The sequence below is a fragment of the Medicago sativa genome, chromosome 6 (genome assembly GCF_051527215.1).
Source record: "Medicago sativa cultivar Bolivia chromosome 6, Bolivia_mono, whole genome shotgun sequence".
NCBI lineage: Eukaryota > Viridiplantae > Streptophyta > Magnoliopsida > Fabales > Fabaceae > Medicago > Medicago sativa.
Genome location: NC_140754.1, coordinates 59599444 through 59625416, shown reverse-complemented (window position 1 = coordinate 59625416; position 25973 = coordinate 59599444). Strand labels below are relative to the sequence as shown.

At 40.4% G+C, this 25973-nt stretch overlaps 1 non-coding gene and 2 pseudogenes across 1 annotated transcript; 2 read left to right on the top strand and 1 right to left on the bottom strand.

Annotated features, from left to right (window-relative positions):
- Positions 1 to 115: 115 nt before the first annotated feature.
- LOC146915990 (uncharacterized) lies at positions 116 to 15213 on the top strand (annotated as a pseudogene).
- Positions 15214 to 15651: 438 nt separating this feature from the next.
- The window catches only part of LOC146915988 (uncharacterized), a 32588-nt pseudogene continuing 22266 nt past the window's right edge, over positions 15652 to 25973 (top strand).
- Positions 18696 to 18802, bottom strand: LOC146915989 (small nucleolar RNA R71). The gene has a single exon (XR_015017215.1). It is a non-coding gene; the product is annotated as a small nucleolar RNA R71 (small nucleolar RNA).

The window sequence follows — 25973 nt, the reverse complement described above, 5'->3', positions numbered from 1 at the left end:
TCCCTTGTGCTCATTACCTCCTGGTTCTTCTGCCGCAGTCTGAAAGGTGGCTCGTGCTCGTAAAGTTTACCAACCAACCAGAACTCATCAAACCAGATTATATAAAAGGAGACACATGGCTAATTTCGAAGAAGAAAATGCTCAGCTCCGCGCCGAATTGGCTGCTATGAAAGAAGACTTGGCTAAGGCGCATGACACCATGTCTACTTTGCTGGCTGCACAAGAACAACCGGCCACCTCTGTTCCGGCTACTACTGAAACGATTCCATCCATCCCGTTATCCACAATGGCTTCGGATGCTCGGTTGGTTATGCCCAATGGGCGTCCCTATGGACTCTCAGCTTTCTATGCTCCCAACACTGCAGCCGGTATCTCTAGTGTTGCCGATCAAGGACAGATTCCTGCAACAACTTTTGCTTCTACAACTACCTCTATGCCCCAAGTGACTGCTGTTGTTACCGATCATGTTGTACACACTGTGCGGCAGGTGATCGATGTTGACACTCCGCGTGGACAGGACCCTATAGTGGAGGCTATGAGAGAACAGTTAAGAGAGCTAGCTAGAGAGCTCCGTGAGGTCAAAGCTAGCCGTGGGAATGGTTTTTCTGCTAAGGCTCGTGATCTGTGCCTGGTATCCCAGTTTGAGATTCCTAAGAAGTTCAAAGCGCCAGATTTTGACAAATACAATGGATCTTCTTGTCCACATAGCCACGTCATTCGGTACGTCCGAAAGATGGCCAACTACGTAGATAATGACGCACTGATGATCCACTGCTTCCAGGATAGTCTGACGAAAGATGCGGCAGACTGGTACACTGGTTTGAGCAAAGACAATATCCATACTTTTGAGGAACTCGCTGCTGCTTTTGAAAATCATTATGAGTTTAACACCCGTTTGAAGCCAAATAGGGATTCTCTTAAGTCTTTGTCTCAGAAGACAGACGAAACTTTCCATGAATATGCTCAGAGATGGAGAGGGGCAGCCGCCCGTATTTCTCCTCAGCTTGATGAGGAATAAATGACACAGACATTCCTGAAAACTTTGAAGAAGGAATATATGGAAAGAATGATAGTCTCTGCACCAAATAACTTCTCCGATATGGTTACTATGGGAACTCGTCTAGAGGATGCTGTCGGAGAAGGCATCATTACTCTTGAAAAAGGTGAGTCCTCAGCTAGTGCGCCAAAGAAGTATGGTAACGGCCACCATAAGAAAAAGGAATCCGAAGTAGGGATGGTGTCCGGTAACCAGTCTACAGCTGCTGTCGCTCCTATTAATGCTGCTCAGTTACCTCTACCATACCAATACATGCAGTACTCGCAACATCCTTTCTTCCCACCTTTCTACCAGCAATATCCTCTGCCACCGGGTCAACCACCAGTGCCCGTTAACGCCATTGCTCAGCAGGTACAACAACAGCTTCCTGCTCAACAACAACAGCTGCAACAACAGGGCCCTCGGCCCAGGCCTTATTTTTCACCGATACCAATGTGGTATGCCGATCTACTCCCAACCCTACTTGCTAAAGGACATTGCGTCACCAGACCAGGCAAGCCTCCGCCTATGCCATTGCCTCCCAGGTTCCGACAGGATCTCAAATGTGAATTCCATCAGGGCGCTCAAGGCCATGATGTGGAAGGTTGCTATGCTCTGAAGTACGTTGTAAATGATCTAATAGACAGGGGACAGTTGACTTTCAAAAATAGTGTCCTGCACGTTCTTGACAATCCGCTTCCAAATCATGCGACTGTTAACATGATTGAGACTTTTAAAAGAGTATGTGCTTTTGATGAGGTTGAAATATCTCGGGTTCCCCAAGAAGCCCCCGCTTTATATGTCCGTAATGTTGCCACTCCTCTGGTCCCGCTACATGTCAAGCTCTGTCAAGCTTCCTTGTTTAGTCATGATCATGCTTCCTGTTCAGAGTGTCTCCAAAATCCTATGTGTTATTGTACGGTGCAGGGTGACATACAAAGCTTAATGGATAACAAGCATTTGGTTGCCAGTGACGTTTGTATGATTGTGCCAGTGTTTCACGATTTCCCTGCCAAAAATGTACCTCAGACAAGGAAAGTCGAACCCTTGGTGATCAGGCTACATGGCCCGGTATCTTATGCCTCTACTAAAGCAATCCCTTACAAGTATGATGCGACTATGATTGAGAATGGGGTAGAAGTGCCTCTGGTATCCCCAGCTGCGGTTAGTAACATTGCTGAAGAAACTACAACTCTAAGGAGTGGAAGGGTCCGTCCGCACTTGTTCCAGAAGAAGGTCGTTACACCTGCTGCCACAGCAACTCCACCTGTTGCTCCTCCTATTAACAAGAATGCCAGCCCATCGGGCCAGTCTATTGAAGAGTCCAATCTGGACGAGATTTTGAGGCTCATTAAAAAGAGCGATTATAAGATTGTAGACCAGCTGCTACAAACTCCGTCAAAAATATCCATCTTGTCTTTGCTCCTGAGCTCGGAAGCTCACAGGAAAGTGTTGATGAAAGTACTGGAACAAGCCTATGTTGATCATGAAGTCTCTGTGGATCAATTCGATGGAATCGTGGGTAACATCACTGCTTGTAATAACTTATTGTTTGGTGACGATGAACTTCCCAAAGTAGGGAAATACCACAACTTAGCTTTGCATATCTCAGTGCACTGCAAGTTTGACATGATATCCAATGTGTTGGTGGACACTGGATCGTCCTTAAATGTAATGCCTGAGTCTACACTGAGACAGTTGAGCCATCACGGAATTTCTCTGAGGGGAAGCAGTTATTTGGTTAAGGCTTTTGACGGATTTCGTAAGGATGTCCTTGGAGAGGTAGATCTGCCAATTACCATTGGTTCGGAGACGTTCCAGGTCACTTTCCAAATTACGGACATCAATGCATCTTACAGTTGCCTCCTTGGAAGACCGTGGATTCACGATGTTGGGGCAGTAACTTCCACTCTGCATCAAAAACTCAAGTTTGTGAGGAATGGTAAGCTTGTCACTGTACATGGTGAAGAAGCGTATCTGGTTAGCCAAGTGTCATCTTTCTCTTGTGTTGAAGCAGGGTCCGCTGAAGGGACATTTCAAGGCTTGACTATTGAAGGTGCGGAGCCTCGGAGAGCTAGTGCTACTATGGCCTCATTGAAAGACGGCCAGAAAGCTGTTCAAGAAGGGCAAGCTGCTGGCTGGGGCAAAGTGATACAGATTCTGGAGAATAAGCGCAAAGAGGGCCTTGGGTTCTTCCCGACCTCAGGCGTTTCAACAGGAACTTTCTACAGTGCTGGGTTTATCAACGCTATTGCTGAGGATGCTGCTGAGAATAGTTATGTGCCTGTGTTTGTTGTCCCGGGAGGCACCATGAGAAATTGGGAGGCCGCTGATATTCCTTTAGTCATGCATGCTTCCATGTAATGTGTCTTGTTGCTCATGTTTTTTCTTTGTTTTCAAAATAACAATCCTTTTGCTCTGCCCGAGGCGAAAGTGATGTCTTTGTAAGGGCATGTTTGTTTTCGGCATTGCCGTTATCAATAAAAATTGTCGTTTTTTCCGCGACTCTTTGTTTTTTTACTTTTTAGTACCTTTTTCTTGGAAATAATGGTAATGCCAGAAAAAACCAAAACGTCTTTATTTTCTTATTAATTTCAAAAATCTGCATGAAAAAACCTCTTCTAAAATCATCCCAATCATATTATGCAGATTGAACCATAATAAACCCGTTGAGCACAGTGACCCTACGTTTCCTCCAAATTTTGAATTCCCTGTATATGAAGCTGAAGATGAGGAAGGTAATGAAGAGATACCATATGAGATCACTCGACTGCTTGAGCAAGAAAGAAAAACCATTCAGCCTCACCAGGAAGAAATTGAGCTCGTCAACCTGGGCACTGAAGAAAACAGGAGGGAGATCAAAATTGGTGCTGCACTTGAGCCAGAAGTAAAAAAGAGGATTATTCAGCTTCTCCATGATTATCCAGATGTCTTTGCATGATCCTATGAAGATATGCCGGGTCTAGATCCTAAGATTGTGAAGCATCGGATACCAACGAGACCTGAATGCCCTCCCGTCAAGCAGAAATTGAGAAGGTCTCATCCAGACATGGCTCTTAAGATCAAGGCTGAGGTGCAAAAGAAAATTGATGCGGGTTTCCTCATGACAGCTGAATATCTTGAGTGGATCGCCAACATTGTACCAGTGCCAAAGAAAGATGGGAAAGTTCGGATGTGTGTTGATTACAGAGATTTGAATAAAGCCAGTCCGAAAGATAACTTCCCATTGCCTCATATTGATGTGCTCGTTGACAGTACTGCTCAGTCTAAGATAAAACATCCTTTATGGATGGTTTCTCTGGCTATAACCAGATACGGATGTCGCCTGAAGATAGAGAAAAGACATCCTTCATCACTCCATGGGGGACATTCTGTTATAAAGTAATGCCTTTTGGCTTGATAAATGCTGGTGCTACCTATCAAAGGGGTATGACTACTCTGTTTCATGATATGATTCACAAAGAGATTGAAGTATATATAGATGGTATGATTGTGAAATCAGGTGACGAAGAGCAGCATGTTGTATACTTGAAAAAGATGTTTGAAAGATTGAGAAAGTACAAACTGCGGTTGAATCCCAACAAATGTACATTCGGTGTAAGATACGGAAAGCTGCTAGGCTTCATTGTCAGCCAAAGAGGCATCGAAGTTGATCCTGACAAAATCCGGGCCATCAGAGAAATGTCGGCTCCTCAAACTGAAAAGCAAGTCAGAGGCTTCCTCGGACGCCTGAGTTACATATCTAGATTTATATCCCACATGACTGCTACCTGTGGACCAATTTTCAAATTGCTCAGAAAGAATCAACCTGTTGTATGGAATGATGAATGCCAGGAAGCTTTTGATAACATTAAAGAATACCTGTTAGAATCTCCTATCCTTGTCCCGCCAGTGGAAGGAAGGCCTTTGATTATGTACTTGTCAGTATTAGATGAATCCATGGGATGTGTTCTCGGTCAACAAGACGAGACTGGAAAGAAAGAACATGTTATCTACTATCTGAGCAAGAAATTCACCGACTGTGAGATTCGATATACAATGCTAGAAAAGACATGATGCGCTCTAGTTTGGGCTGCCAAACACCTGCGTCATTATATGGTGAATCATACAACTTGGTTGATATCCCGAATGGATCCAATTAAGTACATCTTTGAAAAGCCTGCTGTTACTGGAAAGATTGCGCGCTGGCAGATGCTGTTGTCTGAATATGATATTGTGTATGAAGCTCAAAAGGCGATCAAAGGAAGCATTCTCGCTGAACACCTTACTTGTCAACCTTTGGATGGGTACCAGCCAATCGAGTTCGAATTCCCTGATGAAGAGATTATGTATCTGATGGCAAAGGACTGTGAGGAACCACTGATTGGCGAAGGGCCAGATCCCAATAGCAAATGGGGGTTGGTATTTGATGGTGTTGTCAATGCTTATGGTAAAGGGATTGGGGCCGTTGTTGTAACTCCGCAGGGGCACCACATTCCTTTTACTGCTCGAATAACTTTTGAATGCACGAACAACATGGCTGAATATGAAGCGTGTATCTTGGGAATTGAAGAAGCAATTGACCTGAGGATCAAGTGTTTTGACATCTACGGAGATTCCACGCTTGTCATTAATCAGATAAAAGGCGAATGGGAAACTCATCATGAGAAGCTGATTCCTTACCGTGACTACGCAAGACGGCTGTTGACATACTTTACGAAGGTTGAGCTACACCACATCCCTCGGGATGAAAATTAGATGGCTGATGCCCTTGCTACTTTGTCTTCCATGTTTCGGGTGAGCCATTGGAATGATGTGCCCATAATCAAGGTGCAGCGTCTTGATAGACCTGCTCATGTATTTACTATTGAAAAAGTACCTAGTCAGACCGATGAAGATGTGAATGATAGAAAGCCATGGTACTATGACATCAGACAGTTCTTGCAGAATCATGAATATCCACCTGGTGCTTCCAACAAAGATAAAAAGACCCTGATGAGACTGGCTAGTAGGTTCCTTCTAGACGGAGAAACCCTATACAAGAGGAATTATGACACGGTCCTGTTGAGATGCGTTGATGAACAAGAAGCTGAGAAATTAATGTATGACGTACATGACGGTACCTTCAGGACCCATGCTACAGGACACACGATGTCAAGAAGACTGTTAAGAGTCGGCTATTACTGGATGGCTATAGAGCACGACTGCTACAAATATGCCAAGAAATGCCACAAATGTCAAATCTATGCCGACAAGATTTATGTGCCTCCACATGCTCTTAATTTTATCTCTTCCCCATGGCCTTTCTCTATGTGGGGCATTGACATGATCGGAAGAATCAAGCTAAAAGCTTCTAATGGACATTGTTTCATTCTAGTAGCAATTGACTACTTCACCAAGTGGGTTGAAGCTGCTTCCTATGCGAATGTGACCAAGCAAGTGGTAGTGAAGTTCATCAAGAATAACATCATCTGCCGATACGGTGTTCCCAGCAAGATCATCACTAACAATGGCTCCAATCTGAACAATAACATGATGCAGGCTTTATGTGAAGAATTCAAGATTGAACATCACAACTCTTCTCCTTATAGACCTCAGATGAATGGTGCAGTTGAGGCCGCTAACAAGAACATCAAGAAGATTGTTCAAAAAATGGTCACTACCTACAAAGACTAGCATGAGATGCTGCCATTTGCCCTGCATGGTTACCGTACTATAGTGCGAAGCTCAACCAGGGAAACTCCTTTCTCTCTGGTGTATGGTATGGAAGCAGTTCTCCCTCTGGAAGTGGAGATTCCATCTCTTCGTGTGATCATGGAAGCAAAATTAACTGAGGCTGAATGGTGTCAAAGTAGGTATGATCAGCTGAATATGATTGAAGAGAAACGCATGGATGCTATGGCTCATGGACAGTTGTATCAAGTACGAATGAAGAGTGCTTTTGACAAGAAAGTCCGACCTCGTGAGTTCAAGGAAGGTGAACTTGTATTGAAAAGAAAGATAAGTCAGCAACCTGACCCAAGGGGCAAGTGGACACCTAACTATGAAGGTCCTTATGTTGTCAAGAAGGCTTTCTCTGGTGGTGCTTTGATTCTTACACACATGGATGGTTTTGAGCTTCCGAACCCTGTAAATGCCGATATAGTCAAGAAATACTTTGTCTAAAAATGTGAAAAGAACAGCGTGGTAGGTCGAAAACCCGAAAGGGTGGCCTAGGCAAAAACGCGCTTCCCGGTGGATCGAAAACCCGAAAGGGCGATCCAGGCAAAAGTAAGGGATAAAAAAAATGAAAATGAAAAAGCTCCCTGAGATTGTACGCAACTCAGGCAAAAATGAGAGTCTCGATGAACCGAAAACCCGAAAGGGTGGTTCATGCAAAAATGAGATTGAAAAGGAAGAGACAAGTAACTATATCTGGTAAATCACCATCACCCCTTGGGGCACCTTGCAACTGTCAATGATCGTCTTCATCAGAAGCTTCTGTACCAGTAAATTCAAAATTTCTATGAAATGTAGTGGTCATCGTGCTCAATGTATCACCAACCAATAAAATTACCATTTTCCAAGCTTTGTAAATCCGTGGAATTATGCCCTTGGCTAAATTTCATTCCTCTACATCAATTCGAGCCTGTGCTTTTGTTTGAAATTCTACTTTTCTTCCATTTCCAAAGCTATGTACAAAAATATTTTCTTTCCATTTGATAATGCCAATGCTTGAAACAAACATTTTTGAAAATCGAAAAAATATTTTTCCTGTCTATTTTGAAAGCAAACCTGAGCAACAGGGTACATTCAAGTGAAACATGCATGGATAAATGTATATCAATGTCTATTTCAATACACGTTACGAGCAGGTTATTCCCCAGGATGATCTGTGGTCAATGGCAAGAATGAAAAAATAGAATAAGAATGAAAAATGAAAAGCTCACTAAGTCGAAAACCAGAAAGGGCGGCTTAGGTAAAAATGAGCACCCCGCTGGATTGACAACCTGTGAAGGCAATTCAGGCAAAAATGGGGCAATGAAAAGAATGTGTTCCCGGTGGATCGAAAACCCGAAAGGGCGGTTCAGGCAAAAATGGGATTGAAAAATGAAAAATGGAAAATGGAAAAATGAAAAATGAAGAATGAAAGATGATATGAAGAGCATTGACCATAGATGCGAACATCCAATGTCTACCTAGCACTGACACGCCTAGCAACATTGATCTGTATCAAAGAATCTTCCAAGGTTCCCTCTTCTGCAAGTTTTGTATATGTGATGCGATATATTGCCCTCAGCCATGGTATCAATACGTCTCTCAATGACGGTCTCTCCAAAGAGGATTTCCAAGTGTATATGTTGTAGCACAAGCCACTACGTGCCCAATCTTCCAATGTTTTGTCTGTCTCTGTGAAATTTTCTTGCCAAATTGAAAACCAATCATACATTTCAAGCATTCATACATGCATAATCATGCATTCTATATGCTCATACATTTGATAATGTTGTTATACCATACATACATGTTGCATTCCCAATCTCAACTTCCAATTCAACTCAATCTCAACTTCCAATTCAATTCAAGTTCAACTATCAATTCAATGTCTATGTCTATGTCTATGTCTATGTCTTTGTCTATGTCTATGTCTATGCCTATGCCTATGTCTATGTCTCTGTTAAACTCTCAATTCAATTCCATGTCTATGTCTATGTTTGTGTCTCTGATTATTTTCAACTTTCAATGTCTCTTTCAACGTCAACTTTCAATTCAATTCAACGTCTCCGTCAATGTTAATCCACTCTCAATTTGCTTTTGGGCCAACGATAATGGTCATGTCTATCTTCAAATCAAGTCAATGTCGATTTACCCTCAATTTGTATCTTGTTGAATCAAACCTCCAATGTATCTTGCTATATGTTTTGTTATTGTCAAGTGGCTAGTTCGATCCAAAGAACAGCTTATGCCTATGTTTCCGGTCAAACGGCAAGTTCGATCCAAAAAACAGTTTGCACCCGCCTGCATGTTGTGATATTGATCAAGTGGCAAGTTCGATCCAAAGAACAGCTTGTATCTGCCTTTTTGCCTATGTTTCGGGTCATGTAGCAAGTTCGATCCAAAGAACAGCTTGTACCTATCTATCTGTTTGTGTTTTTGATCAAGTAGCAAGTTCGATCCAAAGAACAGCTTGTATCTGCCTATGTGTTTGTATCCCCGGTCAAGTAGCAAGTTCGATCCAAAGAACAGCTTGTACCTTCCTGTTTGTTGCCCGTTCTTTCTACCTTGATGTCTGTAAAATCCCTTCGTGGTGTGGCACAGCCTGTAGATTCCGGTTTGTTTATCTTGCATTCATAATTAAAATGTTGCATGGCATTCATGGCTTTGAAAATGCGAGAGCATATTTTTATGTCCAAAAATAACGTTATGTCTGATATTTAAGTATCTTCATCCCGTCAAAACAAAGACTTCGTCTTGTGACTCTCCGGACAAAGAAACTTAAATAGGGGCAGCTGTTATATCCTAATTTTGGACCTAAAAATATTTGCTAAAAATGTTTTCTATCTCTGATATGTGTCTTTGACCTTTGAGAGATTGCCTATTTGTTACAGTTTACTCTGATATTCCACTCTGCTTTATTTGCACATTTCTAATGTCTGTGTTTGAAAATCTTTTCAATTGTGATTTTGTCTCTGTTTTCCCGCATTTGATACCATACAAATGTTTTTCTTGCACCTCAAGTCATTTGAAATTGTCTCTGATCAATTGCATATTTTTCTGCATTTCGTTTCAATCTTATTTGCTAAAATTCATGAAAAAGGGCATTTTAGTCATTTCCTACATTCAAACTCATTTTAGTCCCTGTAAATTGTCTCTGAGTCTTTCCAATTTGTTTGTATAAATTCCTGCTTTAATCATCTGTTAAAAACATTTCAAAAATTGCATTGGAGTCATTTTGAGTCAATTTAGTCCCTAGGGGCATTTTGGTCTTTTCACATAAAATTTTGACAGAGAGGGGTTACTTTGAAGTACCTCATTTTGTATTTGGTTCATTTTAGCCTTTTTTATGTTTTTTACTTGTTTCACTTTACGTTATATTCAATTTACCCTTTTTTAAACCAAATTTTATTTTTATTTTCACTTTAGTCCTTTTTTCATTTTATTTTCCTTTTAAGTCTTTTTTCAATTTACATTTTAGTCCCCTGATTGTTTAAAATTATATTTTTTAGTCCTTTCTTAAAATTGCAGATTGGTCCTTTTAGTTTTTAATTTTGCAGAAAGGTCCTTAAGTCATTTCAGTCCAAGATTGGTCCAGGTTTACGTGGCAAGCGCCTAATTGGTCCAGAGGTACAATTCTTCGCCTATATAAAGGCCAGTCATCAATGCACAGTGCCATAACCATTGATTACACGCCAACTCACACAAACACCTTTCCATTCTCTCTCCAAAATCAAACAGATCAAAATCCAGAAAAACTCAAGAACACGATGAAGGTTGAAGCAAGCTTCAAACCCTAACCATTTTCTTCATCCACAATTCCAACAAAAATCACCAAATCCACATCTAAATTCACCAATTCACACTGAATTCAACATCACAGAATCACTGAAACACTCAAATACGATCAATTCAACCAATTTTCACGGATTCTCGACGAAGATCACATCGGTTCTCAGTGATTCTCTGTGAGAATCTTCATCACTGAACCACGTTCTCTTCTTGCAATTCAAGCGTTAAACGCGATCACAAGAACAGGTTCGAGGAAGAGAAGAAGAGGATCGAAGAAGTGGAATTAAACCGGTGAAGAAGAAGAAGAAGAATACCGATTTATTTTCGGTTCAACGATTTACCAGAAAGCTTTCTCGTGAATCTTTTGTTCGAATCTCCGAAATTCAAAGAGGTAAACCTTCGAAATCACCGTTTATTTTCCAGCTTTCAATTGCATGAGTCGTGTTCTTCACTAATCGGTGTATATCGAACAAATACAAAGGATCTTGTTTCAGAAAAATTATTGAAAGCTTTTGAAAAAACTTTGAAACCGAAAGGTTTGGATGTAGATCTACATCGATCCAGTGAATGTTAGGAAGAACGAGTTAGGTTTTCAAACTCAGGAAGAAAAGACGAACACACCGGTTAAAAAAAGCTTTCAAAAACAATCAAGAATAGGATTCTGGCGCGGCGGTTCCGTCACCAGAAACCTAACCGTCGCCGGAATCTTCATCGGTGTTCTTCGTTTTTTCCAGAAAACATGAGGTTGAAGGTGAAGATCATGAGGTGAGAAGAGAGAGCTTCTCTCTCTAAGGTTTAACCTACAGAGAGAAACGAAGGAGGAAAGTGATCAAAAAACCGGCGTGGTGTTTATATAGGTTGTGAACCGGACCGGTTCACACGAACCAGTCCGGTTCATTTCGGTTTAGTTGTTCCTTCGTTTTACACCGTCAGATCTAGGGTCTGATCCGTTTGGATCAATCCTACGGTCTCTGTTGCATCCTGTTGAATCCGGATCTGTTTTGTTTGGGCTGGGCCTTGCGTTGCTATGTTTCCTTATTTTCTTGCTGTTTACACACTGTATTTTGCTATTTGAACCTATGCCATGCCTAAAGTGTTTTGGAAAATTCTACAAAAATTCATGTGTTTTTCTTGTTAATTTTTTTGATGTTTTGTGTTAATTTTGTACTGGAAACTTGATAAAAAATAATGTGATGATTTTTTTTTGCTACTTTGTGATGTTTTATGTTAAAAAGCTTGTGAAAATTGTATGATCTTGATTCCAATTCTTGATATATGTTCTTAATTTGTGATGTGTGAGTTTGTGATGAATTTATCTCTATTTTGTTATGTTTTTATGGAATGTTAATGAATAGTGTTTAGTTACTTGTATTACAAGTTTTGTTTGTGAATAAAAATGTGAGATATGTCTAATTTCTTCCTAAAATGCTTAGAATGATACATTCCTTTGATCCTCTTTGCAAAACCTGAATTAATGCTTTGAGAATTTGTTGGATTATGAGGATTAGAAGTCATGTGAACTTTGCATTTTGTGGTATAAATTTAGACATATTTTTGCATTGTTTTTACTTGATTTTGTGATAATTTTCTCACTTTTGTTATAGTGGTTTTACTTGCTTTATCTCTTGCTATTATATCTTGTGCCACTAACCATTTTATTTCATGTTTCATTCATCCATAAGCACATCTCATCTCACCTCATATTCTAGTTTTATTTCCTTGCCATTTAAATTTCATGCAAAGACTTAGAATGTAAAAAACCTAGGCCAATGATGTAAAAGGACAATGGACTCTAAACATGTACACCGACACTCACCGACACAAGCATACACCTCACATGGATACTTTAGATGTATGTTTAGGGTATGCATGCTTTAGATGTATGTTTAGGGTTTGTATGCTTTAGATGTATGTTTAGGAATCTTGAAACTTAGAAAAATCCATTTTCCAAATAAACGTGAATAACTTCACTTGAAAACTTTTTCATAATAAATGGGAGTCAAAACTCCCCTATTTTCTTTTTACTTTCTTAAGAAAAACCTCAATGAATCTTAACTATACTTAGACATTTTTTTTTCCAAAATCACTAATTCAACCTCACGTTTTTCTAAATCTCATGCCCTTGAGGCCTCTCATCTCAATTCTTCAAAATTCCATTTTCAAACTTAAAATCAACCAACAAAAACATCTTTTTAGAAGAGAACTACATGGAGTTTGATCCCTTAAAAGGGTATGTAGGCAAGAAGTCAAAACTTCTCCAAGTCCAATAAAACAAAAATTCAAACACATTCTTCTCCCTCCAATTCTTAACCTAGCAAACCCTTAGGTGTAAATAACATTTTCAAGTAGCATTTAAAAATAAAGCGCGTGTGTAGAAAGTAAAGACGGTTCCTATGGAATACTATAGTCGTTATAGTTGCCTAACACCTTCCCATAACGAAAACAACTCCCGAACCTCGTTTCTCAAGGGTTTTTCTTATTTTTCCCTTCCCAAGAAAAAATGAGATATCAAAGCTTAAAAAGGTTCAAACTTAATCAATGTTTGACACCCAAAAAAACCAAGATAAAACAGCTGGCGACTTCACTGGGGACATTTGAGAGTTACGCCTAGTCTTTATTTCTTACGCTTACGCTTTACTTGTTTCTTGTTATACCTGCTTACTTGCTTAATTTTTTGCAAACGTGTGGGGGTGAGAATATTAAAGTCCTACACTCGGGCTGAGTAAACTTAGGATTAGGGGGGATATAATCGACAATTCAATCCGAGGGTTGCCTCGTGCATTGGGTTATGCGATCAATCCCACATAGCTGAGGCTTTTTAGGGGTGATGTTGCCGGCGCGTGTTTGTCGCGTTTAGGCACTTTACTTCCAATTGTTCTATGACACTATGGACCGTAGATAACCAAACCCATCCATGGCCTTTTCTAAGATGTAGTGCAGTGGCTAAACCGAGTGTTGCCTCGAGTTTTAGTCGTCACGCGATACTACACTCAAGTTAGACCTTCTTGCGAATAATCATGGAGCGAGTGTTTGTCTCGTGGCACCATGATATACGTGAGAGAGGTTGCGACTTGGGAACCTTTTAGAACCCAGTTACTATTACCCAAAACCCTAGTATCACCGGACACCGTGTCCACCCATGACTCCTTGACTTTAAATCTTAACCCACCATGTTCTCTCCGTACTTGAATGTGATCATGCATGCATGCATACATGGATAAACTTTTTTTCCATGCATTTATCGAAGGGCTTAGACAAATTGAATTTGTCAACATTGTAGGCATGGGGAAGACTAAGTCCTACAAATTCATGAAGGTTGATTTGGCTAGCTTGAGAGATTTGGCACTCAAGATCAAGGATCCGACCGGTTTCCGACACCGTTATGGAGACTTACTTACTTTGCTCCGGACTAATGTGGAAGAGAAGCTTGTGCACACTCTAGTGCAATTCTATGATCATGAGTATCGGTGCTTCACTTTTCCTGACTTTCAGTTGGTACCTACTCTTGAGGCTTATTCTTCCTTGACAGGTTCACCCATAGCCGAAAGGACACCTTTCACGGGTCTTGAGCATCCTCCTATTCCTTTGGTTATTGCCCGTGATCTCTATCTCAAGACCTCTGATGTCTCCAAGAATCTTGTCACTAAGGCTCACATCCGAGGGTTCACTTCAAAATATCTACTTGAGAAAGCCAATCTCAAAACTACTTGTCAGGAGCTCTCGAGGCTATTCTTGCACTACTCATCTATGGGCTTATCCTTTTTCCAAATCTTGACAACTTCGTGGATATGAATGCTATTATGATCTTCCATTCCAAGAATTCGGTTCCTACTTTGCTGGCTGACACATACCATGCTATTCACGATCGATCTGGCAAGGGTCGTGGATACATTCTTTGCTGTGTACCTCTCCTATACAGGTGGTTTATTTCACACCTTCCGAAGTTTTTCCATGATAATCCAGAGAATTTGACTATTTCACAGCGGATTATGGCTCTCACCCCTAACGAAGTGGTTTGGCTCACTCCGGCCGCTAGGGTCAAAGAAATTATCTTCGGTGGTGGAAAGTTTCTTAATGTACCTCTTCTTGGTACCCGGGGTGGAATCAACTATAACCCGGAGCCTGCATTACGACAATTTGGTTTCCCGATGAAAGAGAAGCCCATCTATTTTGCTACATCTCCTTATTTCTTCCATTACTCCAATGCTCCTACAGGAATAAGAGAAGATTTCATAGAGGCTTGGTCCAAGATTCGGAAGAAAGATGTGAAGCATATGGGTGTGAGATCCGGCATTGCTCATGAGGCCTATACTCAATGGGTAATAAACCAGGCCAGAAAGATTGGCATGCCTTACCCCGCCATGAGATATGTGTCCGCATCTATTCCAACCATGCCTTTGCCTTTACCTCTGCCTACTCAGGAGATGTATCAGGAGCATCTAGCTATGGAGAGCCGAGAGAAGCATCAGTGGAAGGCTAGATACCATGAGGCTGAGAATCTAATCATGACTTTGAATGGAAAAGATGAGCAGAAGACTCATGAGGTTTTGACGTTGAAGAGGGAATTGGCTAAGGCTAGAAAAGAAATTAAAGAAAAAGATAAGTTGCTTATGAGGGATTCCAAGAGGGCCAGGGGTGCCCGTGATTTCTATGCCCGATATTGCAGCTACGAGTCTGAGTCCGAGGATGATCCTTCTACTTCCTATGCTTGAGGATTCATGTTTTCTTGTCGGTGTTTCCAGTTGTTGTTTCAAAGGGAATCGTCCTGTAAAACTATATGTTGGTTGTTTATTTCCCATTTATGTTAATTGTTGTGTAGTAATGTTTACAAAAGTCCTAATTTGTCTAAAAAACCCTTCGATAACACAAAAAGAGTCTTTTTTTTGCATATGCATCTGTACATATCATGCATCATATGCATCATACATTGGTCATAAAAGAACACAAAACTTCCCTTGTGCTCATTACCTCCTGGTTCTTCTGCCGCAGTCTGAAAGGTGGCTCGTGCTCGTAAAGTTTACCAACCAACCAGAACTCATCAAACCAGATTATATAAAAGGAGACACATGGCTAATTTCGAAGAAGAAAATGCTCAGCTCCGCGCCGAATTGGCTGCTATGAAAGAAGACTTGGCTAAGGCTCATGACACCATGTCTACTTTGCTGGCTGCACAAGAACAACCGGCCACCTCTGTTCCGGCTACTACTGAAACGATTCCATCCATCCCGTTATCCACAGTAGCTTCGGATGCTCGTTTTGTTATGCCCAATGGGCGTCCCTATGGACTCTCATCTTTCTATGCTCCCAACACTGCAGCCGGTATCTCTGGTGTTACCGATCAAGGACAGATTCCTGCAACAACTTTTGCTTCTACAACTACCTCTATGCCCTAAGTGACTGCTGTTGTTACCGATCCTGTTGTACACACTGTGCGGCAGGTGATCGATGTTGACACTCCGCGTGGACAGGACCCTATAGTGGAGGCTATGAGAGGACAATTAAGAGAGCTAGCTGGAGAGCTCCGTGAGGTCAAAGCTAGTCGTGGGAATGGTGTTTCTGCTAAGGCTCGTGATCTGTGCCTGGTATCCCAGTTTGAGATTCCTAAGAAGTTCAAAGTGCCAGATTTCGACAAATACAATGGATCTTCTTGTCCACATAGCCACGTCATTCGGTACGTCCGGAAGATGGCCAACTACGCAGATAATGACGCACTGATGATCCACTGCTTCCAGGATAGTCTGACGGAAGATGCGGCAGACTGGTACACTAGTTTGAGCAAAGACAATATCCATACTTTTGAGGAACTCGCTGCTGCTTTTGAAAATCATTATGAGTTTAACACTTGTTTGAAGCCGAATAGGGATTCTCTTAAGTCTTTGTCTCAGAAGACAGATGAAACTTTCCGTGAATATGCTCAGAGATGGAGAGGGGCAGCCGCCCGTATTTCTCCTCGGCTTGATGAGGAAGAACTGACACAGACATTCTTGAAAACTTTGAAGAAGGAATATATGAAAAGAATGATAGTCTTTGCACCAAATAACTTCTCCGATATGATTACTATGGAAGGCATCATTACTCTTGAAAAAGGTGAGTCCTCAGCTAGTGCGCCAAAGAAGTATGGTAACGGCCACCATAAGAAGAAGGAATCCGAAGTAGGGATGGTGTCCGGTAACCAGTCTACAGCTGCTGTCGCTCCTATTAATGCTGCTCAGTTACCTCTACCATACCAATATATGCAGTAATCGCAACATCCTTTCTTCCCACCTTTCTACCAGCAATATCCTCTGCCACCGGGTCAACCACCAGTGCCTGTTAGCGCCATTGCTCAGCAGGTACAACAACATCCTCCTGCTTGATGACATGCTGTCATTAGGTAATTTTTAGGACTTATTGTGACATTTTGATAGAGTTCTCATGCAATTTATACTGTTCTGGAGTGCAAAAAGCTTAAATATTGAAGTCTGTTCGAAGGAAATCGCGCCACGCGAATTTCAAGCCGTGCTGCGATTTTTGAAGCAAAATTACATCCTCCCTGTTTGAGGGAAATCGCGGCACGCCTATATACATGGCGCGGCGCGATTTTGACGGGTCATGCCCATGACTTTTATAAATACTGCACTCAATCTGAAGAACAAGGGTTACGATTTTGGAGAGCAAAGTGCGATTTTGAGACATCGGAGACGGCTAGAAGGGCGATTTCTTCATCCTTTTACCAATTCATGTATGTTTTAATTATTTCATTGATTATGCTATTTGTAAACTCGATTATGAGTAGCTAAATCTCTTAGAGATTAGATCCGAGATGAATCTTTGTAACCCTAATTGACACATGTTGCTGTGAAACTCTATTTTATTTATGAATTCAATTCTAGTTTATTCAATTCAATTGTTCTTAATGCTGTTTATATCTTGATCACATATAACTTGATTTCGTGAGAATGAATGACCACTGACCATGGCTTTCAACTTAGACCTAATTGAATTGTTCTAATAAACAGGGTTAGTCTAGGAATAGATAATCGTTTGTTAGTGATAATAGGTTAACGTTCGGTAAAACCTTCAAGAATTATTAGACCACCTAAGGAATTAGGGGCTGTAGTTTAAGAAGAGGGTCATAACTCAAGGGATTGATTAGGGCTATTTTGTTAATCATCGTAAATTAGAAAAGGATTCATAACAAATAGGTGCAGTAGACCAATTAGGGGAACTTAGAGGATTCGACGGATCTGATCTCATCTTTCTCTCATATTTTCTTAATCAAATCTACTTTCTTTTATTTGATTTCATAAAATCAAACCAAATCTTCTGCCTAGTGGCAAACTAAAAATAAACTTTACACATCCTAATTATATAACGAAATTGAATTATTGAAGTTAAAAACAGTCCTCGTGGGATCGATATTTTTACTACTTCGATAGTATTTGGTGTACTTGCCAAACGCCTATCAAGTTTTTGGCGCCATTGCCGGGGACTGTTGAATTATTTCAACAAGGCAATTACGTTATAATTTAGGGTTTTTGCAATTTAATTTTCTGTTTTTAATTTTTATTTTTCTGTTTTCATATTCACTTGATTACTTTGCGTTGTGCAGTGCTACTAAGGTATTTTGCTGTTTATGCGAGGTAAACAGAGCTCAGACGACTTAGAGTACGATCCAGAAATTGAAAGGACTGCTAGAGCACTTCGGAAAGCTGTTCGGTCGCAAAGGTTAGCTCAGTCCGTTCCACCGGGTGTTCGAGAACAAATACCGGAGCCACTCTCAACTGAATCTGAAACGATCTCTTCTCATAAATCTGCAACTATGGAAGGAGAAGGAGTTGTACCACCGAGACCTAAGCTAGGAGACTACGGGTTAGCCACTCATCGCGGTCAACTGACCCACACTTTTCAACCAGCTAACCCCGTAGCTTTCGACATCAAGACAACTGTCTTCAACGGTTTGAGGGACAAGCAATTCGATGGGACTGAAGCTATGAGTCCTCATGAACACTTGAGCCGCTTTGCTGAAACTTGCGAGTTTTGTGTGCAACCAGCCACCGTGACTGAAGCACAAAAGAAACTAAGGCTATTTCCTTTCACTTTGACGGGAAGAGCAAAAGATTGGTTGTTAACAATACCAAACGGGACTGTCCAAACATGGGAAGAGTTAGAGCTGAAGTTCTTGGAGAAATATTTCCCTATGTCTAAGTATTGGGACAAGAAGATGGAGATCTCTAACTTCAAGCAAGGAGAAGGTGAATCATTGTATGATGCTTGGGAGCGATTCAATTTGCTTCTTAAGAGGTGCCCTAATCATGAGTTCACCGAGAAACAATACCTCCAAATCTTCACTGAGGGGGTAACACCAAACACTATAATGTTCTTAGATGCTTCCGCGGGAGGTAGTCTCAAGAGAAAAACTGATCATGAAGTCCAAGCTTTAATTGAGAACATGGCTGGAAATGAGTATCGTGCTGAAGCGAAAAAGAAAGAAAGAGGAGTGTTTGGGGTGAGTGAACAAACTGCTATCCTTGCTAACCAAGCAGCTATGAACAAACAAATCGAAGCTCTTACTAAGGAGTTTCAAGGCTTCACTTTGGCTGATAAGCAACAGCAAGTGGCTGCAATCAAATGTGACCTATGTGGTGAAGAACATCCCATTGGTGAATGTGTTCCAGAAGGATCAAGTGAAGAAGCTAACTTCATGGGAGGTTATCAAAGGCAGAATCAATACTACAATTCAGGCATCAATAAGCACCCAAATCTAAGCTACTCAAATAACAATGCTTTGAACTCTCAGATGCTCACTCCTCCTCAACAACAACAAAGGAAGCCATCAGCTCTTGAGGAAACTATGATGAACTTCATGAAGATAACTCAAGGCAACTTTGAAGAGATGAAGAAGAGTCAAGAAGCTGAAAGAAAGAACAATGAAGCTTCTAGGAAGATGCTTGAAACTCAACTGGGGCAATTAGCTAAGCAATTGGCTGAACAAAGTAAAGGCGGATTCTCAGGTAACACTAAAGACAACCCTAAGAATGAGTCTTGTAGTGCTATTGAATTGAGGAGCAAAAAGGTTTTGACACCTTTAGTTCCAAAAGCTCCAAAGAAGGTTGATGAAGTAGTTGAGGTGGAGGAGAATGTTGTAGTTGAAAAAAATGATGAGGATGTAGTTGAAAAAGACAATGATCATGGAGTAGTTGAAAACGAAAGGAAGAAAAAAATAGAGGGAGAAAAAAGTGAGAAGTTAATTGATGAAGATTCAATCTTGAGGAAGACGAAGAGTCAAATATTGAAGGATGGAGACAAACCACAAGTTATTCCATCATATGTGAAGCTTCCATACCCTCACCTTTCAAAGAAGAAAGAAAAGGATGAAGGTCAATTCAAGAAGTTCATGCAACTTTTCTCACAACTTCAGGTGAATATTCCTTTCGGCGAAGCTCTTGATCAAATGCCGTTATATGCTAAGTTCATGAAAGACTTGTTGACTAAACGAAGGAAGCCTAAGGATGATGAGAACATTGCACTTTCTGAAAATTGTAGTGCTATTCTTCAAAAGAAGCTGCCACCTAAGCTGAAGGATCCTGGTGCTTTTACTATCCCTTGTTCAATTGGACCGGTAGACATTGGAAGAGCTTTATGTGACTTGGGAGCAAGTATCAACCTGATGGCTCTTTCAATGATGAAGAAGCTTAAGTGTGGGGAACCAAAACCAACAAGAATGACCATTACTTTAGTTGATCGGTCAATCTCCTATCCTTTCGGTGTGCTTGAAGATGTGCTAGTCAAGGTTAATGACTTGGTGTTCCCAGCAGATTTCGTGGTCTTAGATATGGCTGAAGATGAAGACATGCCACTCATTCTAGGAAGACATTTCCTTGCAACTGGCCGTGCTTTGATTGACATTGAGAAAGGAGAGCTAATGTTGAGATTCCATAAGGAGCAAGTAGTGTTTAATATATTTGAGGCCATGAAGCACAAAGATGAAAATCCCAAGTGTTACTGGATTGACATTGTTGAAGAAATAGTTAAAGATGACTCTTGTGAACATCAACCAACACACCCTCTTGAACGTACAATTGTGAATTCTATAGCAAGATGTGGAGATGATGAAGATCTTGAAGTAAGTGATTGTGTGAAGCAACTAGAAGCAAGCAAGCAAGAGTTAGGTCCGGTAAAAATAGAAGAATTAATGGGTAAGTACTCTATGGATGCTCCTATTTTGAGTGGAGAAGGAGAGAAAAATCCAGAATTAAAAGAACTCCCTTCTCACTTGAAATATGCTTTTCTCACTAAGGATGCCTCTAAACCAGTAATCATCAGCAATACCTTGACACCTTTGGAAGAAGAAAAATTAATGAGGGTGTTAAGAGACAATCAAGGAGCTTTGGGGTGGAACATTTCTGATTTGAAGGGTATTAGTCCAGCTTACTGCATGCATAAAATACACATGGAGGCTGAATACAAACCGGTGGTTCAACCTCAAAGGAGACTTAACCCAACAATGAAGGAAGTGGTGAAGAAAGAGGTGCTGAAGTTACTAGATGCAGGTATGATCTACCCTATCTCAGATAGCTCATGGGTAAGTCCAGTTCATGTGGTACCCAAGAAAGGAGGAATGACGGTGGTAGCAAATGAAAAAAATGAATTGATACCTACCCGCACCGTCACTGGTTGGAGAATGTGTATAGACTACCGGAGGTTGAATACCGCAACAAGAAAGGACCACTTTTCATTACCATTCATGGATCAAATGATTGAGAGATTGGCTGGCCAAGCCTTTTGTTGCTTCTTGGATGGGTATTCGGGGTATAATCAAATTGCAGTGGCTCCAGAGGATCAAGAAAAGACTGCCTTCACTTGTCCATTTGGAGTGTTTGCTTATCGAAGGATGCCCTTTGGACTGTGTAATGCGCCGGCAACCTTTCAAAGGTGCATGCTTTCCATCTTCTCTGATATGATAGAGAAGAACATAGAGGTATTTATGGATGACTTTTCTGTTTTTGGTAAGTCTTTTGATCAATGCCTGTTCCATTTAAATGTTGTACTTAAAAGATGCACCGAAACTAACCTTGTTTTGAATTGGGAAAAATGTCATTTTATGGTAACTGAAGGTATAGTTTTGGGGCATAAAATAAGTGCTAAAGGCATTGAGGTGGACCAAGCCAAGATAGAGGTTATAGAGAAACTTCCTCCACCCGTCAACGTTAAAGGAGTGAGGAGTTTCTTGGGGCATGCCGGTTTCTATCGGCGGTTCATAAAAGACTTTTCTAAAATTTCCAAACCCCTCTGTAACCTCTTGGTTAAAGAAAACGAGTTTAATTTTGATTCTGAATGTCTAAATGCTTTTTCTTTGATTAAAAACAAGTTGGTAACTGCACCAATAATCATTGCACCCGATTGGGATTTACCTTTTGAACTTATGTGTGATGCAAGTGATTATGCTGTTGGTGCAGTCCTAGGCCAACGCAAGAACAAATTTTTTCATGCAATTTACTATGCAAGCAAGGTTTTAAATGAAAATCAAGTTAACTATTCCACAACTGAAAAGGAATTGCTTGCGGTAATCTTTGCATTGGAAAAATTTCGTTCTTATCTAATAGGCTCCAAAGTCATTGTTTTTACAGATCATGCAGCTCTCAAATATCTCTTAACTAAAGGGGATTCAAAGCCTCGACTGTTGAGGTGGATCCTATTATTGCAAGAATTTGATCTTGAAATTCGTGACAAGAAGGGAGTCGAGAACTTGGTAGCTGACCACCTCTCAAGGCTGGAGAATGATGAGGTAACAAAGAAGGAGAAGGCCATCAAGGCCGAGTTCCCCGATGAACAGCTGTTTGCTATTGGAGAAAGACCTTGGTTTGCTGACATGGCAAACTTTAAGACCGGCAACATAGTTCCTGATGATCTGACCTACCCTCAGAGGAAAAAGTTCTTCAAAGATGCAAACCACTACTTGTGGGATGACCCGTATCTGTTTAAGGTAGGTACTGACGGTTTGATTAGACGTTGTGTTGCAGGTGAGGAAGCACATAGTATCATGTGGCACTGCCATAGCTCAGCTTATGGAGGCCACCACAGTGGAGAAAGAACAGCTGCAAAAATTTTTGCAAAGTGGATTCTGGTGGCCCACCCTTTTCAAAGATTGCCACGACTTTGTCACAAGATGTGACAGATGCCAAAGGACAGGTAACATATCAAAGAGGAATGAAATGCCCCTAAAAGGAATCATTGAAGTTGAACCATTTGATTGTTGGGGTATTGATTTTATGGGACCATTCCCTTCCTCTTACTCTTATCTCCATATTCTAGTCTGTGTTGATTATGTCACAAAGTGGGTTGAAGCGATACCATGTGTTGCTAATGATGCCAAAACGGTTGTCAACTTCCTTCAAAAGAATATTTTCACTAGGTTTGGAACCCCTAGAGTATTGATCAGTGATGGGGGGAAGCATTTTTGCAATAATTTTCTTGAAAATGTGCTCAAAAAGTATAACATTAAGCACAAAGTTGCAACTCCCTATCACCCACAAACTAGTGGTCAAGCAGAGGTTTCAAACCGACAGCTGAAACAGATTCTGGAAAAGACAGTTGCGTCAAATAGGAAAGATTGGTCTAGGAAACTAGATGACGCACTGTGGGCATATAGGACAACCTTTAAGACCCATCTTGGGTTCTCACCCTATCAGTTAGTCTATGGGAAGGCATGTCATCTTCCAGTCGAGCTAGAACATAAAGCTTATTGGGCCATTAAGGCCTTAAATTTTGATCAAGTAGCCGCTGGTAAGAAAAGAATTTTGAAACTTAATGAACTTGAGGAGATGAGGCTTAGAGCGTATGAAAATGCGCTCATCTATAAAGCCAGGACAAAAAGGTATCATGACAAAAACTTAGTGCCTAGGGATATTAACTGTGGACAACTAGTTTTGTTGTATAATTCCAGGTTGAAGTTGTTTCCTGGGAAGCTCAAGTCAAAATAGTCTGGACCATTCTTGGTCAAAAGTGTGTCACCATATGGAGCTGTTGAACTAGTGACACCTGAAGGAGATCGAAGTTTCAAAGTAAATGGACAAAGAGTTAAACCATACTTAGGTGGCGACCTACCAAAAGGAAGGGTGGCACTCATTCTGAAGGACCTCTGAGGATCCTTAGCAGTCAAGCTAGTGACGATAAAGAAGCGCTAAGTGGGAGGCAACCCACTACATTTACTTTGTTTTCAATTCATTTTCTTTATTTTCTTTTTATGTCGAAGTCCATTGAACTTATTTCCCTATTGTAATTGCTCCTGCACTTGTTTATTATTAATGAATTTGTTTTGTTTCATGTGACCTATTCCAGTTTAGTAACAGTTGTTTGATGAAACGGTATTCCAAAAGTTCTAAAGGAGGGGTGACTTGATTCAAAGGCGAAGTGTACGGCGTTGCTAGGTAGTCACATACTCCCAGAAATCTCAGCCATAAGGTTCATTGCCAAATTTGTTTTTCAATTTACTTATATTTAGATTAGTTTTCCATGCAACTACATTTCTAGAACTTGCATTGTTTCTCTATTATTGATTGGTCTTTGTCAATTACACACTGAGGCAAAAGTGCTTGGTCCTATGAGCCTTTTTGAAGCCTACCCTGTTTTAATTTGTTGAATTTATCCTTTCTTAACCAATTGTGAGCCGGTAGGATTGGAACTTTTTGTTCGGTGACAAACTACATTACAAGCCTAGAGACTTTTAGGACTTGTCCCTTAATGTATTTTCTGAGTTAAGGCATTGTAGAATGTTGCTAAAGATTAAGTTTGGGGTTGCTATTGGAATTTGCAACCAACTAAGTTTGGGGTGGGAGTACTAGAGAATAAGAGAACAAAAATGAAAGAAATATGAAATTGTCATGCAAAATACACACAAAAATGGTGTATCAAAAAAAAAAGGAAATTGAATGATGAAAAAGGGACAAAACATTGAAAATCCGAGTAACTTCAAACTCGATTGTCCCTAAATGTTAAAAATATTCTCTAGTACCATTGCATTGATTGTGTTCCAAAAGGTGAATGATTGAAGGATTGAATTTTGTGTTTTAACTTCCGTAGGAATGCCTAACTCAAATTTTGTGTAGCCTACTTATCCAAATATATCCCACCTTTCACCTAAGCCCCGTTATAACCCTAAAGACCTCAAAAGTGTGTAATGATATTGACTTTGATTGATGTTTAGAAACTTTTCAAGCGTATGGTAATATGTAGACCTGCATGTCGACTGGTAGAACCCTGTTCAATTGAATGCGTGGAGTTGTGAATTGGTGGATGCGAACAAGTCAAACTAGCTCATCTTTAGCTAGAAGGAGAATGAACTTTTGGGTACTATCGTTTTGTCAGGTAACTGTTATTTTACTGTCGTTTGTCACTGTTGCAAGAAAATTCCTTGAGGACAAGGAATGGTTTAAGTTTGGGGTTGTGATGACATGCTGTCATTACGTAATTTTTAGGACTTATTGTGACATTTAGATAGAGTTCTCATGCAATTTATACTGTTCTGGAGTGCAAAAAGCTTAAATATTGAAGTCTGTTCGAAGGAAATCGCGCCATGCCAATTTCAAGCCGTGCTGCGATTTTTGAAGCAAAATTACATCCTCCCTGTTTGAGGGAAATCGCGGCACGCCTATATACATGGCGCGGCGGGATTTTGACGGGTCAGGCCCATGACTTCTATAAATACTGCACTCAATCTGAAGAACAAGGGTTACGATTTTGGAGAGCAAAGTGCGATTTTGAGACATCGGAGACGGCTAGAAGGGCGATTTCTTCATCCTTTTACCAATTCATGTATGTTTTAATTATTTCATTGATTATGCTATTTGTAAACTCGATTATGAGTAGCTAAATCTCTTAGAGATTAGATCCGAGATGAATCTTTGTAACCCTAATTGACACATGTTGCTGTGAAACTCTATTTTGTTTATGAATTCAATTCTAGTTTATTCAATTCAATTGTTCTTAATGCTTTTTATATCTTGATCACATATAACTTGATTTCGTGAGAATGAATGACCACTGACCATGGCTTTCAACTTAGACCTAATTGAATTGTTCTAATAAACAGGGTTAGTCTAGGAATAGATAATCGTTTGTTAGTGATAATAGGTTAACGTTCGGTAAAACCTTCAAGAATTATTAGACCACCTAAGGAATTAGGGGCTGTAGTTTAAGAAGAGGGTCCTAACTCAAGGGATTGATTAGGGCTATTTTGTTAATCATCGTAAATTAGAAAAGGATTCATAACAAATAGGTGCAGTAGACCAATTAGGGGAACTTAGAGGATTCGACGGATCTGATCTCATCTTTCTCTCATATTTTCTTAATCAAATCTAATTTCTTTTATTTGATTTCATAAAATCAAACCAAATCTTCTGCCTAGTGGCAAACTAAAAATAAACTTTACACATCCTAATTATATAACGAAATTGAATTATTGAAGTTAAAAACAGTCCTCGTGGGATCGATA